We start from the raw sequence: 15616 nt of genomic DNA on the forward strand, positions 1-15616 counted from the left end.
GAGCTGTATGGGAAAAGGAGCCATGGGATAAAATCTGCTGGGAAAAGAAGCCATGATGGGATCTGCAGGGGAAATAGGCCATAATGGGATTTGTAGGGGGAAAGGAGCCACGTGGGATGAGATCTGTATGGGGAAGGTCGTCCGTTCCAATTTCAGCAGGGCTCCTTTAGTAATAATTTTTAAAAATTGTAGAAAAACAGTTTAATAAAATATGACTGACAGTGACTGTAACAACTGGTGGGCAGGAGAGTGAAGGTAGAGGAGGGGAAGAAGGGGAAATAGATTTTACTTTAAATTACTTGTATTTTTTGGTTGAGGAAAGTGCATGTAAATGGGTGTGGCTAACAAAATGGGTTTGGTTACTGAATGGGTGTGGTTTTCAACTGGTCGGGGTTTACAGAGAACTTGTTAAAAATTTGACTCCCACCCCTGCATACACCCATGATTTCCTGTATCCCCCAATGAAGCAATAAAACTACTGTTTGGGAGAATGGCTCGGAAGGGAAGGAGCACTTTCAACTTTTGGAGAGCAAAATTGTCTGGAATAGAAAGCATATCCATTTGCACCCATTCTAGGATTTTTTTCCTTGCTTCACAGAAAACTTTTTTTGGCAACAATCTCTTCCAGGGGAAAGTCTAAGGGCTAGAAACAGTCCTGACCCTCACCAAAACAAGGTGTCCTTGAATCCAATTTCCTCTCTTTTCCTATGGCAGTTTGCGCTTTTCTCCCCTTTAAGGAGATAGTCTCTTATTCCCTTCTTCTTGTCCCCTTGACCAGTCTCTAAGATATATTGTAGCTGTCAGAGTGAGTCTCAGCATCCCTATTTGTCTAGGATAGCTTCCTTAGTCACCCAAACTCCTTTTTCGTGATCCAGAGAGTCAACACTGTGGCTTTCTGCTCTGGATCCGCGCCGCTATATTGGACACATATTGGGCAAGGGAAAGCGCGCCATCTCGAAGTTTCCAGCTCTCTTCACCTGTGTCTGAGGCCTCCCAGACCATTCGTCTTCAGGCCTCCATTTGGCAGCTCCCTAGGATGTTCCCCTAGTTATATACACTTTAAAAGTTCTACAGAGGACACACCTCGTTCAGGTCTAGGCAATAAGATCTTGCAAATTGCGGTGGCCAGTTTCTGACCTGAGATTCTCCATATGCTCTTCCATTTTTCCTTGTACTTTTCTTCCCACAGTTGGGGAATGCTTTGGGACGTCCTATGGTTCCGGTGTCCCTCAATAAAGCGATAGAGAATAGAAGATTTTTGGTGCACACCGTAAAATCTCTTCTCAGAGCCTTCAATGGGGGACACAGCACCATCCATTTTTGGATGCCTCTGTTGGGCCAGTCTGTATTTCTTTTTAGGTTACTTCTACTGCTTTCACACCAACTGATGGGCTTGGCTCTGGCTGGTGGGTGTAAAATACTAAGATAAGATAAGATAAATCTTTATTGATCCCACAGTGAGGACATTTGCATATTACTGCAGTTCAATACAAAAAAGGATAAAGATAGAATTAAAAAAAAAAAGTAATAAAATATATTATTTATAAATACATATTAACAATGGCTATGTAGTTGAATTATCCATTTAAAAGATAACTTCACAATTTATTATACAATCTAACTGCAGTTGGAATGAAGGACCTACGAAAGCGCTCTGTCCTACAGTGCGGATGTATAAAGGCCCCGTCACACTAAGCAACATCGCTAGCAACATCGCTGCTAACGAACAACTTTTGTGACGTTGCTAGCGATGTTGCTGTGTGTGACATCCAGCAACAACCTGGCCCCTGCTGTGAGGTCGTTGGTTGTTGCTGAATGTCCTGGGCCATTTTTTAGTTGTTGCTGTCCTGCTGTGAAGCACAGATCGCTGTGTGTGACAGCGAGACAGCAACAACTAAATGTGCAGGCAGCAGGAGCCGGCTTCTGCGGAGGCTGGTATCCACAGTAAACATCGGGTAACCAAGAAGCCCTGTCCTTGGTTACCCGATATTTACCTTTGTTACCAGCCTCCGCCGCTCTCACTGCCAGTGCCGGCTCCTGCTCTGTGCACATGTAGCTGCAGCACACATCGGGTTAATTAACCCGATGTGTGCTGTAACTAGGAGAGCAAGGAGCCAGCGCTAAGCATTGTGCGCTGCTCCCTGCTCTGTGCACATTTAGCTGCAGCACACATCGGGTTAATTAACCCGATGTGTGCTGTAACTAGGAGAGCAGGGAGCCAGCGCTCAGTGTGCGCTGCTCCCTGCTCTCTGCACGTGTAGCTCCGTGCGGTGGTAACCAAGGTAAATATCGGGTTGGTTACCCGATATTTACCTTAGTTACCAAGCGCAGCATCTTCCACGCTGCGCTGGGGGCTTGTCACTGGTTGCTGGTGAGCTCACCAGCAACTTGTGTAGCGACGCTCCAGCGATCCCTGCCAGGTCAGGTTGCTGGTGGGATCGCTGGAGCGTCGCAGTGTGACATCTCACCAGCAACCTCCTAGCAACTTACCAGCGATCCCTATCGTTGTTGGGATCGCTGGTAAGTTGCTTAGTGTGACTGGACCTTAAGTCTCTGACTGAAGGAGCTATTCAGGCCCTTCAGTTTCATGCAGAGGGTGGAGGGGGTTTTTCATGATAGAACGTTCAGCTTTGATAACATCCTCCTCTCACCCACCACAGCCACAGACTCCAGAGGACAACCACGCAACCGAGCTTGACCTCCGTACCAGCTTGTCAATCCTGTTTCTGTCCCTTTCAGTACAACCAACCCCCCAACAGACCACTCCATAAAAAAGGCAGATGCTACCACCGTGTCATAGAATGTTCTAGACAAAGACCTACAGACACCAAAGGACCTTAGCCTTCTCAATAGGTGGAGTCGACTCTGGCCCTTCTTATACAGGACATCTGTATTCGTAGTCCAGTCCAGTCCATCTTTTTGTTGAGGTGGACACCCAGGTACTTGCAAGAGTCCACTGTCTCAACGTCTTTTCCCTGGATGTTAAACGGTACTATAGGGGGTGACTTCCTCCCAAGGTCAATAACCATCACCTTCGTCTTGTTGGTATTTACTTGGAGAGCATTGGTCTCACACCAGCCAACAAAGTCACTGATGACACCCTTATATTCCTCATCATTCCAATCTGATATGCATCCAATAATTGCCGTATCATCCGAGAACTTCTGAAGATGGCAGTCTTCAGAAGTGGAGGAGGAGCTCACTTTTTTCTGGTCTAGTGTCTCCCAGTGGCAGCAGCATACACCCATGGTTCCTATGTCCCCCAATGAAGGCTCCAAGAAAGATTTTATGGTGAGTACCAAAAATTATGTTTTTTCATTCTAGGGCAATTCCCAAAAATTGTGTAACATTGGGCTGAGTAAATGAAAATTTTCCATTTTTTTTTCTATAAAATGTTGCTTGGCCCCAAGTTTTTAATTTTGAAAAGGCGTAATTGGAAAAAAACGAACTGCACAATTTGATATGGAACTTCTCCCGAGTTTGCCAATACCCCACATGTGGACGACAACTACTTTTGGAGGCACGATGCAAAGCTCAGAAGGTAAGGAGAGCCATATTGTATTGAAGATTTTGCTTTTATGACTTTTAGGAGCCATGTCAAATTGGAAGAGCCCCCGAGGTGCTGGAAATGAAGACCTCTCTATAAAGGGACAACATTTTACAAACTACATCCCTTAATTACTCTAGGGGTGCAGTGAGCATGCTGACACCACTTGTGCCCATCAGAATTTTATACCATCGGGTGGTGAAAGAGTACTTACATTTTTACAACTAAAATGTTGTTTTATCCTTAAGTTTTTAATTTTTAAAAAGGCTAATAGGTAATAAATGTACCCCACAGCTTGTTGTGCAATTTTTCACGACTATCAATATCCTACATGTAATCAGGAACTACATTTCAGGCAAAGTGCAAAGCTGAGAAGGGAAGGAGCGCCATATTATAGTGCAGATTTTGCTGTTATGGTTAGCGGGTGCCATGTCCCATTGCTAAAGCCCCGAAGGTACCAGAACAGCAGAAACCCCCACAAGTGACCCCATCTTACAAACTACAACTCTCAGTGAATTTGTCTTTGGATGCAGTGATCTTATTGACACCAAGAATATTATACCATTGGGCGGTGAAGAAAAAATAATTTCATTTTTACCACAAAAATTTTACGTTTTCACACAAGATAATGGGTAACACAGACATCTAAGTGTGTCACACAATTTCTACTGAGCGTGGCTGTACAGTACTGCTTAGCCACATGACGAGACTTGCGAGTGAGGGATGGAGTTTACACACTCCACAGCCTATGTGCTACTATTAGCGTGGTATAATGTGCTATATTTCCACTGACTGATGGCAGATCTAAGTGGAGACTTTTTTTTCCTGTGGAATGAGTTGAAGCTTTTATTGGAAACATTTTACATGACATTTTGGATCACATTTATCCTGCGCTCTATGCTCAGCACTTACTTTGAAATTTACATCTAAATCCAAATGACATGATTTAGATGAAACTCCAGAGGGATCTATTCATTATAATGAGGCAGCAGAGTTACCCCAGACTCCATTTGGCCCCTGTTCAGCAGTGTCCGCCATTTCAGAAATGCACAAAATTTTGGCATATCATGCTTTTATGAATGCTTAAAGGCATACACTGCTGAATTATATGTCAGAGAGCGTCAACAGTGACTCCATCTGCTTCATTATACTCAGTGGGGGTTCCATTTGAATCACATATTTCAAAGATTTACACGTAAAGCCAGTTGTAAGCAGTCAGCACAGAGCGCAGGATAAATGTGAGCTGAGCCTTACTGCGATCTTTGGGAGACAGAATAAACAAATAAACAGCAAGTCAAGAATTTCTTTTAAATTTGTGATTACAGCAATAAAAGATCTAGATCCGGTTTTCATGTTTGTCTACTATCACACTCTAAAAACACTTTAAAAACGTTTTGGACGTTTGGCATCATGCTACTGGCATTGTCTAACAGGGAAAAGTAGCTGAAAAATGAGGAGGTCATTATTTGATGTCCCGCTCTCATGGTAACAATCGAGCCCTTGTGATCACGTTGCGAGTGTACAGCTCGAGTGAGAGGGAGTCCCCTCCCTCTCTCAATCTTCTAAATGCTGCAATTACTATTGATTGCAGTATTTAGAGGGTTAAACAGCCAGGGTTGCTGACCTATCCTGAATTAAAGGGAGCCTGTCACCAGGTTTTTGCTTCCCCATCTGAGAGCAGCATAATGTAGAGGCAGAGACCCTGATGCCAGCGATGTGTCACTTACTGAGCTGTTTGCTGTCATTTTGATAAAATCACCGTTTTCTCTGCTGCAGATCTAGCAGTTATACAGAGCTCATGTATGTGCTGGCCTACCTGCAGCACGCCAAATAGTACTCTAATGATAATCTACTGCTGATTAAACAGTGATTTTATCAAAACTACACTAAGCAACTCAGTAAGTGACACATCGCTGAAATCAGGATCTCTGTCCCTATGTCATGCTGCTCTCAGATTAGGTGGCAAAAATACTTACTGGTGACAGATTCCCTTTAAGATCCAAGACAAAAAAAACATGAATTAGCAAAAATATGTAGGCTAAAAGTGATGTTGCCAGGAAGTAGCAGTTCCATATTGCAATAACATAAGCAATTGGTAGAAGATACAGAGACAACAAAACACCACCCAAAGCCAATCATGGTGGTGTCACTTGGCATTTTATTCATGCCAAAGCATAGGCACTGCTGCACAATCTGTAGCTGCATTTCCCATAGCTGACTACATCATACACATAATAAAGAGAATTTTGTTTACTTACCGTAAATTCTTTTTCTTATTAGTTCCGTAATGGGAGACCCAGACCATGGGTGTATAGCTTCTGCCTCCGGAGGACGCACAAAGTACTACACTAAAAAGTGTAGCTCCTCCCTCCGAGCATATACACCCCCCGGATAACCAAATATAGCCAGTTTAGTGCAAAAGCTGAAGGAGAATAGCCACCCACAAGTAGAGATAGAGCAAAAAAACGGAACAATCGGAGCCTCTGTCTACAACAACAGCCGGTGATAACACGCGGAACAAGAAACTGCCAACAGGCAACAGGGAGGGTGCTGGGTCTCCCATTACGGAACTATAAGAAAAAGAATTTACGGTAAGTAAACAAAATTCTCTTTTTCTTCATCGTTCCTATGGGAGACCCAGACCATGGGACGTTCCAAAGCAGTCCATGGGTGGGAAATAAACAGAAAACTGAGAAGTAGGCAAAACCTAACTTCACAAATGGGCAACAGCCGCCTGAAGGATGCGTCTGCCCAAGCTCGCATCTGCCGAAACATGAGCGTGCACTTTGTAGTGCTTCGAAAAGGTGTGCAGACTAGACCAAGTGGCAGCCTGACAGACTTGCTGAGCCGTAGCCTGGTGCCTGAAAGCCCAAGAGGCACCGACAGCTCTGGTCGAGTGTGCCTTGATCCCCGGCGGGGGAGGCACCTGAGTACACTGGTAGGCATCGGATATGGCCGACCTAATCCAACGAGCTAGGGTCGGTTTAGAAGCCGAGAGACCCTTGCGCTGACCTGTGGTCAGCACAAAAAGAGAGGTGCACCGCCTAAGAACAGCGGTGCGAGACACATAGATCCGGAGCGCCCGCACCAGATCTAAAGTATGCAACGCTTTCTCAAAGCGATGAACAGGAGCCGGACAAAAGGAAGGCAATGAAATGTCCTGGTTAAGGTGGAAAGGAGACACCACCTTAGGGAGAAAGTCCGGAGTCGGACGGAGAACCACCTTGTCTTGATGAAAAACCAAAAAAGGTGACTCCAAAGAGAGCGCAGCCAAATCAGAGACTCTCCTGAGAGAAGTTATGGCCACCAGAAAGACGACTTTCTGTGAAAGACGAAACAAAGAAACCTCCCTAAGAGGCTCAAAGGGGGGTTTCTGTAAGGCCGTGAGGACCAGATTAAGGTCCCAGGGATCCAAAGGCCGCCGGTAAGGTGGAATGATGTGAGATGCGCACTGCATGAAGGTGCGCACCTGAGCCAGTAGCCAGATACGCCGCTGGAACAACACTGACAGAGCCAAGACCTGTCCCTTAAGGGAATTGAGGGATAGTCCTAGCTGCAGACCGGACTGTAGAAAGGACAGGATGGTCGGCAAGGAAAAAGGCCAAGGGGCATGGCAGGAAGAACGACACCAGGACAGGAAAATTCTCCAAGTCCTGTGATAAATTTTGGCCAAGGAAGACTTCCGAGCTTGAGTCATAGTGGAGATGACCTCGGGAGGAATGCCGGAAGCCGTCAGGATCCAGGACTCAAGAGCCACGCCGTCAATCTGAGAGCCGCAGAATTCTGGCGGAAAAACGGACCTTGTGAGAGAAGATCTGGGCGGTCCGGGAGATGCCACGGCACCTCTACGGACAGATGGAGCAGGTCTGGGTACCAAGCTCGCCTGGGCCAGTCTGGAGCAATGAGGATGACCCGACGGCCCTCCATTCTGATCTTGCGCAGGACTCTGGGCAAGAGAGCTAGAGGGGGAAACACGTAAGACAGACGGAACTGGGACCAATCCTGAACCAGCGCGTCCGCTGCAAAGGCCTGAGGATCGTGGGAGCGAGCCACGTAAACCGGGACCTTGTTGTTGTGCCGGGATGCCATTAGATCCACTTCCGGAGTGCCCCACTTGCGGCAGATCGACCGGAACACTGCCAGATGCAGAGCCCACTCGCCGCTGTCCACGGTTTGACGGCTGAGATAATCGGCCTCCCAGTTTTCTACGCCTGGGATGTGGACTGCGGATATGGTGGACTTGGAGTCCTCCGTCCACTGAAGGATGCGTTGAACCTCCAACATTGCCAGGCGGCTGCGAATCCCGCCCTGGTGATTGATGTAGGCAACTGCTGTCGCATTGTCTGACTGGACTCGAATGTGCTTGCCCGCCAACAGGTGGTGAAAGGCTACGAGAGCTAGGAGCACAGCTCTGATTTCCAGCACATTGATCGAGAGGGCTGATTCGGACGGAGTCCAAGTGCCCTGTGCTCGGTGGTGGAGAAATACTGCTCCCCAGCCGGATAGACTGGCATCCGTGGTGAGGATCACCCAGGACGGGGTCAGGAAGGAGCGTCCCTGAGACAGAGAGAGGGGCCGAAGCCACCACTGAAGAGAGCTCCTGGTCTGTGGCGACAGAGCCACCAACCTGTGCAAGGAAGAAGTCCGCTTGTCCCAACAGCGGAGAATGTGCAGCTGCAGAGGACGCAGATGGAACTGGGCAAAGGGAACCGCTTCCATTGACGCCACCATCTGACCCAGCACCTGCATGAGGTGCCTGATGGAATGACGGCGGTGCCTCAGCAGAGAGCGCACCGCCAGATGGAGGGACTGCTGCTTGACTAAGGGCAGCTTGACAAGTGCCGGCAGAGTCTCGAATTGCATCCCTAGGTACGTGAGTTTCCGGGTCGCGGTCAGAGTGGACTTGGGCAGATTTTCAAGCCACCCGAATTGAACAAGAGTGGCGAGAGTGAGAGAGACACTCCGCTGACAGTCTGCACTGGATGAAGCCTTGACTAGAAGGTCGTCCAGGTAAGGAATCACTGCCAACCCCTGGAGGTGCAGAACCGCAACCACTGCTGCCATGACCTTGGTGAATACTCGAGGGGCCGTGGCTAACCCGAAGGGGAGAGCGACGAATTGGAAATGTTCCTCTCCGATTGCAAAACGTAGCGAACGCTGGTGTGAAACTGCAATTGGCACATGCAGATAGGCATCTCTGATGTCGATGGATGCCAGGAAATCTCCTTGGGTCATTGAGGCAATGACTGATCGCAGAGACTCCATGCGAAAATGCCGCACCTGAACATGCTTGTTGAGAAGCTTGAGATCCAGGATGGGCCGGAAGGAACCGTCCTTTTTGGGGACTAGGAAGACATTTGAGTAGAAACCTCTGAACCGTTCCCTGGCGGGAACCGGTACAATTTCTCCGTTGGCCTGCAAGGATGCCACGGCCTGAGAGAAGGCGGTGGCCTTGGAGCAGGGAGGAGTTGACAGAAAAAATCTGTTTGGCGGGCTGGAAGAGAATTCTATCCTGTAGCCGTGGGAGATGATATCCCGCACCCACTGATCGGAGACGTGTTGAAACCACACGTCGCCAAAGTGAGAGAGCCTGCCACCGACCAAGGACGTTGCTGGCTCGGCCAGATAGTCAAGAGGAGGCTGCCTTGGTGGCAGCAGCTCCTGCGGACTTCTGTGGACGCGGCTTCTTGCGCCAGGTGGGCTTCTGGTCCTTGGCTGAGATAGTGGACGAGGCCGAGGGCTTAGAGGACGACCAGTTAGAGGAACGAAAGGAACGAAACCTCGACTGGTTCCTGCCCTGGACAGGTTTCCTGGTTTTAGTCTGTAGCAAGGAAGTACTCTTCCCGCCAGTAGCCTCCTTAATAATTTCATCCAGTTGTTCACCGAACAGCCTGGACCCAGCAAATGGGAGCCCAGCAAGGTACTTCTTTGAAGAAGCATCTACCTTCCACTCTCGAAGCCACAAGATCCTGCGGATAGCGAGGGAATTAGCCGAAGCCACCGCAGTGCGGTGAGAAGCCTCCAGCATGGCAGACATGGCGTAGGATGAAAAGGCTGAAGCCTGGGAAGTTAAGGCAACCAATTCAGGCATAGAGTCCCTAGTGAGGGAATGCATCTCCTCTAGGGAAGCAGAGATGGCTTTGAGAGCCCACACTGCTGCAAAGGATGGGGAGAACGAGGCCCCTGCCGCCTCATAGACAGACTTGGCCAGGAGGTCAACCTGGCGGTCAGTGGGATCCTTAAGTGAGGTGCCATCAGCCACAGATACAACTGCCCGGGCTGAGAGTCTAGACACCGGAGGGTCTACCTTTGGTGAGTGAGCCTACTCCTTGACCACCTCTGGTGGAAAAGGAAAACGGTCATCAGAACCACGCTTTGGGAAGCGTTTGTCAGGACAGGCTCTGGGCTTGGACACAGTGGCCTGAAAACTGGAGTGGTTAAAGAACACACTCCTTGTTCTCTTAGGCGAGGTAAACTGGTGCTTTTCTGCCAGAGAGGGTTGCTCCTCTGATACAGGAGGATTGAGGTCCAGTACAGAATTAATGGACGCAATCAAATCACTAACATCTGCATCACCCTCGGTCAGATCAATGGGGCACATGGAGGTAGCGTCCGAGCCCCCAGTAAAGACATCCTCCTCGTCCTGCGAGTCAGCTCGTGAATCGGAGCCGCGGGACGAGGAAGGAGAGGGGACCCTGCGTCTCCTTTTAGGAGGACGGGGTCTGGGAGCAGATGAAAAATCCTCTGTGAGCTCTGCAGAGCGAGCCGAAGCAGCAGAGGCGCCCTGAGAAGGGGGCTGATGCATGCTCAGCAGAGTCCGGGACAACTCTCCCATGGAGTCGGCAAAGGACTGGGAGATAGAAAACAATTCTACCCAATAAGCAGAAAGTAAAAGTTCAATAGTATGAATCAGCTCACCGTGGAAAAAGCTCAGTCTTGATTTCGTCCTGGAGCACGGACAGGCACTGCCACAGCCCAAAATAATGCAAAAGATGAGGATGTCCAGCTCTTCAGGCAAATAAATCACGCTTTTATTTTATCATGCAGACACAAAGAATGACATGACCAGCACAACGCGTTTCAGGTGAAAGCACTCACCCTTAATCATGATCATGATTAAGGGTGAGTGCTTTCACCTGAAACGCATTGTGCTGGTCATGTCATTCTTTGTGTCTGCATGATAAAATAAAGACGTGATTTTTTTGCCTGAAGAGCTGGACATCCTCATCTTTTGCAATTCTACCCAAGCCGGGGGTTCAGCCACCGGGGCCGGAGCAGCCGGAGGGACCACTGGGGAGACTCCAGGCTGAGGCACCACCATGTTAGAGCAGGCATCACAATGTGGATATGTGCTCGGTTCAGGCAGTACGAGCTTACATGCAGTGCATATGGAGTACAGCCTTGCAGCCTTGCTCCTAGTGTGAGACATGCTGCTGAGGTGGGGGCTCTGCAGTAAAGAACACACTCCTTCAGAATGACCCCCAGAGAGTGTATAAGAAGGTCCACAACCGGAGGTTGTGGCTTACCAGACCGTTTGTGTGCCCTCCGGATCCCACAGCTCGGACCCCCAGACAGGTTATGCAGAGATGCAGCAGCCAGCGCCGATCAGTGTGACAACGCTGATAAAATGGCACCGGAGCGAGGAGAGGGGGCGGGGCCTAGTCCAAGAGCGGGAACCGGAGGGCCAAGGAGATATACAGGGGAGGGAAACATCTCTTCAGAGAGGAGTGTCCTCCCCTGTGCCGAACGGCCGGTGGGCGGCGCCGCACTGTCCCTCTGAATGACTGACATGCAGGGGCAGTGAAAACGAAACTAGGCCTCAGCCGAAGCCGGGGCCTAAATTTTACAATGCGGCCGGCGCGCAGGCACCCTCGGCGCGGTTCTCAGGTGAAAACCAGAGAACCGGCCGGAAATGTCACAAAAGTAAACTGACACACTCTCCCCAACAATAAAGATGCAAGGGACCCTATGACAATAACGTCTCAAATACTTAGCTTGTGAGACGCAGGGCCAGGTCCCTGAGGGATGAGTGCTCCGTCCGGCAGGGTCCTGAAAGGGCTGCGGATGGAGACCGGTCTCCTGCAAAGCAGTGAGAACCGTGCTGGCTCCCACTTCAAGCCAGAGCCCGAGGGATGGTGAAGGAGCGCGGCATGTAAGGCTCCAGCCTTGAAATCAACCTTAACAACACCGCCGACACAGTGGCGTGAGAAGGGACATGCCGGGGGTCCAGCTTGGACCCGCTTTTCTTCAAACTCTTTAAAATCAAAAATCAGATGAGAATGCATGTGTGGATGTGTGCTTCCTGAACACAAAGCATTGAACTGGCTATATTTGGTTATCCAGGGGGTGTATATGCTCGGAGGGAGGAGCTACACTTTTTAGTGTAGTACTTTGTGTGTCCTCCGGAGGCAGAAGCTATACACCCATGGTCTGGGTCTCCCATAGGAACGATGAAGAAATGGCAGTATAAAGCAATGCAAAAATAGTGGACAGCTGCAACTAATCATTCGTACTAGACGTCATAGAAGAGGGCAATATAAGGCAACATAATATAGCAATAGGAAATACACAGAAAATTTGCTTCAGGTATAAAAAATATTATAGTCTTTGACTCTGCAATTGCTGTGCAAAACCATGACCCTAAATATATATGTATCTATCTCCTTGAAAATTGTAGATTCACATTGAAGGCATCAAAACTATGAAATAACACATGTGGAATGAAATACTTAACAAAAAAGTGTGGAACAACTGAAAATATGTCTTATATTCTAGATTCTTCAAAGTAGCCACCTTTTGCTTTGATTACTGCTTTGCACACTCTTGGCATTCTCTTGATGAGCTTCAAGAGGTAGTCACCGGAAATGGTTTTCACTTCACAGGTGTGCCCTGTCAGGTTTAATAAGTGTATACATGTAACCCAATGTAATATTGTAAGGTTATGATTTGTGGTCCCCCCCCCCCTTATTTTTTCTTACAAAATGCCAAGAGTGTGCAAAGCAGTAATAAAAAGCAAAAGGTGGCTACTTTGAAGAACCTAGAATATAAGACATTTCTTTGTCGCTCTATTGGGAGACCCAGACAATTGGGTGTATAGGCTATGCCTCCGGAGGCCGCACAAAGTATTACACTTAAAAGTGTTAAGCCCCTCCCCTTCTGCCTATACACCCCCCGTGCTCCCACGGGCTCCTCAGTTTTTTTGCTTTGTGCGAAGGAGGCAGACATGCACAGCACAGCTCCACAGATTAGTCAGCAGCAGCTGCTGACTATGTCGGATGGAAGAAAAGTGGGCCCATATAGGGCCCCCAGCATGCTCCCTTCTCACCCCACTTTTGTCGGCGGTGTAGTTAAGGTTGAGGTATCCATTGCGGGTACGGAGGCTGGAGCCCACATGCTGCTTTCCTTCCCCATCCCCCCTCAGGGCTCTGGTGAAGTGGGATCCTATCGGTCTCCAGGCACTGAGACCGGGCTTCATCCACAACTCCTGGGAGCCTGATGGATAGGAGCCGGGGACCGTTCAGGGATATGGCCCTGCTACTTGGAGGTACTCTGTGTCCCCGTGGGGACCGAGCACAGCAACACTCCAGCATTGCTGGGTGTGCTAGTGCACCGGGGACCGCGGCGCTGACCGGGTTAATGTGCCATTACACACTCAGCATCGCTGAGTGTGTTTATGTAGGGAGACTACCGCGCTGACCGCCGCCGCCATGTTTAACACTGAGGCGCGGCTGGGACTTGTAGTGCGCCGGGGACTTCCACGCGGCCGCGCTTTTACGGCGGCCGCGTTTATTACTCGAGTCCCCAGCTTTTTGCGGCCTAGTCTTTCTTCCTCCCGCCCACAGCCCTGACAAGCAGGGGAAGGGCGGGAAGCTGCACAGGACGAGCAGCACTGAGGGCTGGAGCATGCTTTGCATACTCCACTCCCCTCACTGTGCACAGTGCAGGCACCAGTTCCCGCACTTTCTGGGTCACGCCCACGGCTCCCTCCTCTCCTCAGGACATTCCTGTCAGCTCCTTGAACGCTGCAGAGGGGGACAAATTCTGACAGACCCAGGCAGGGACCCTGGTGGCCTCACAACCGCTTTAAGCGGGGGGCATGCAGCATCTGTGGTGCTAGCCACATTTCTGCAGGAGTGTAATTTTAAATTATATGTTTATAAGATATACTTTACACTTTATGGTGCACAGTTGATTCTGGATATATATATTGTGTTGCTCAGGGAAGACAACAGCATGGCGCCCATAAAAGGCAGGAGTGCCAAACACAGGCTTACTATGCTGCCTGCGCCGCATGTACGACCCCGCTACCGGCAGGATCCACTGAGTAATCCAGACCGGTATCTCAGCACAGGGGCACTGTTGAATCATTGCTCCCTGGCCCCCCTCAGTTGGACCAGCATTGCCACTATGAGAAGGTACCCCCGGGGTGTCTCATAGATCCCAGGGTGAGGTCCCTGATACAGACCCCAGCCCCTGACCGACTAAGCGAGCTCGCTGGGAAATCCCCTCGACATCTTCATATTGGTCAGGGTCTCAGCGGGGGAACCTCTGGTTGATGAAGCGGAGACAGTTGATCAGGATTCTGATCCTGAGGCCGCTCTCAATCTTGATACGCCTGACGGGGACGCCATAGTGAACGATCTTATTGCGTCCATCAATCAAAGTTGGATATTTCTCCCTCAGCTCCTCCAGTGGAGGAGTCAGCTTCTCAGCAGGAGAAATTCCGTTTCAGGTTTCCCAAGCGTACACTGAGCATGTTTCTGGACCACTCTGATTTCAGAGAGGCAGTCCAGAATCACCGTGCCTGTCCTGATAAGCGTTTTTTTCAAAGCGCCTTAAGGATACACGTTATCCTGTTCCCCTGACGTGGTCAAAAGTTGGGCTCAGTGTCCCAAAGTGGATCCTCCAATCTCCAGACTGGCAGCTAGATCCATACTTGCAGTGGAAGACGGGGCTTCACTCAAAGATGCCACTGACAGACAGATGGAGCTCTGGTTGAAATCCATCTATGAAGCTATCGGCGCGTCTTTTGCTCCAGCATTCGCAGCCGTATGGGCACTCCAAGCTATCTCAGCTTGTCATGCGCAGATTAATGCAGTCACACGTACGTCTGCTCCGCAAGTGGTGTCCTTAACCTCTCAGGCGTCGGCGTTTGCGTCCTACGCCATTAATGCTGTCCTGGACTCTGCGAGCCGTACGGCGGTAGCATCCGCCAATTCGGTGGCAGTCCGCAGGGCCATGTGGCTACGTGAATGGAAGGCAGACTCTGCTTCCAAAAAGTTCTTAACCGGTTTGCCATTTTCTGGCGACCGCCTGTTTGGTGAGCGATTGGATGAAATCATTAAACAATCCAAGTGAAAGGACTCATCCTTACCCCAGTCCAAACCAAACAGACCTCAACCACGGAAGGTACAATCGAGGTTTCGGTCCTTTCGGTCCGCGGGCAGGTCTCAATTCTCCTCGTCCAAAAGGCCTCAGAAGGATCAGAGGAACTCCGATTCATGGCGGTCTAAGTCACGTCCAAAAAGACCGCCGGAGGAACCGCTCCCAAAGCGGCCTCCTCAGGACTTTCGGCCTCTTCAAACCGCATCCTCGGTCGGTGGCAGGCTTTCCCGCTTTTGCGGCGCCTGGCTGCCACAGGTAAAAGACCGTTGGGTGAGAGACATTCTGTCTCACGGTTACAGGATAGGGTTCAGCTCTCGTCCTCCGACTCGATTCTTCAGAACATCTCCGCCCCCCGAGCGAGCCGATGCTCTTCTTCAGGCGGTGTGCACTCTGAAGGCAGACGGAGTGGTGGTCCCTGTTCCTATTCAGCAACAGGGTCACGGTTTTTACTCCAACTTGTTTGTGGTGCCGAAAAAGGACGGATCCTTCCGTCCTGTTCTGGACCTAAAACTGCTCAACAAACACGTAAAAACCAGGCGGTTCCGGATGGAATCGCTCCGCTCCGTCATCGCCTCAATGTCCCAAGGAGATTTCCTAGCATCAATCGACATCAAAGATGCTTATCTCCACGTACCGATTGCTCCAGAGCATCAGCGCTTCCTGCGTTTCGCCATAGGGGACGAA

General features: G+C 49.7%; 1 protein-coding gene across 1 annotated transcript in view; it reads right to left on the bottom strand.

The window, feature by feature from the left end:
• The window catches only part of EIF2AK4 (eukaryotic translation initiation factor 2 alpha kinase 4), a 231835-nt gene that overhangs the window by 185221 nt on the left and 30998 nt on the right, over positions 1-15616 (bottom strand). The window lies entirely within an intron of this gene.

The sequence above is a fragment of the Anomaloglossus baeobatrachus genome, chromosome 12, assembly GCF_048569485.1.
Source record: "Anomaloglossus baeobatrachus isolate aAnoBae1 chromosome 12, aAnoBae1.hap1, whole genome shotgun sequence".
NCBI lineage: Eukaryota > Metazoa > Chordata > Amphibia > Anura > Aromobatidae > Anomaloglossus > Anomaloglossus baeobatrachus.